Source organism: Colobus angolensis, unplaced genomic scaffold (assembly GCF_000951035.1).
Source record: "Colobus angolensis palliatus isolate OR3802 unplaced genomic scaffold, Cang.pa_1.0 Scaffold244, whole genome shotgun sequence".
NCBI lineage: Eukaryota > Metazoa > Chordata > Mammalia > Primates > Cercopithecidae > Colobus > Colobus angolensis.
The window spans coordinates 3,626,824-3,627,515 of record NW_012115644.1 but is presented as its reverse complement, the minus strand read 5'-3'; positions in this window follow the sequence as shown (position 1 = coordinate 3,627,515).

The window sequence follows — 692 nt, the reverse complement described above, 5'->3', positions numbered from 1 at the left end:
GAGATCCGGCCACTGCACTCCAGCGTGGGTGACAGAGCGAGACTCCGTCTCAAAAAAAAAAAAAAAAAGGAAAGAAAATATAAAATACTTATGGATAAATTTAACAAAATATAAGCAAGACCTATACAAAGAAAATTAGAAAAACATTGCTTTGACCTTAAAGAAGAGCCAATAAATGGAGAGATATACTATGTTCATGGACTAGAGATTTCATATGGTTAAGATGTCAATTCTTTCAAAGTCAGATCCAATACAATAAGTACCAAAATCCCAATAGGTTTTTCTGTAGAAATTGACAAGTTGATTTTTAAAATTTATATGGAGAGACAAAAGAACTAGAATAGCTAAAATGATTTTTCAAAAACAAGAATGAAGTTGGAGAGTTATACTACCTAGTTTCCAACTTATAGAGTTACGATTTCAAGACAGTGTGGCATTGGCATTAAGATACAAATCTAGATCAATGGACCAGGATAGAGAGTCCAGAAGTTGGCCCACACATATTACTGGTTGATTTTTTACAAAGATTATTAATGCGATGAGAAGAAATGACAGTCTTTTCAACAAAGGTGCTGAAACCACTGAATATTCATATGGAAAAAAAGGACTCTTGATCCTTATTTCATACCATACATAAAATTAATTAAAATAAATCATTGACCAAAATATTTACAAAACTAAAACTATAACAT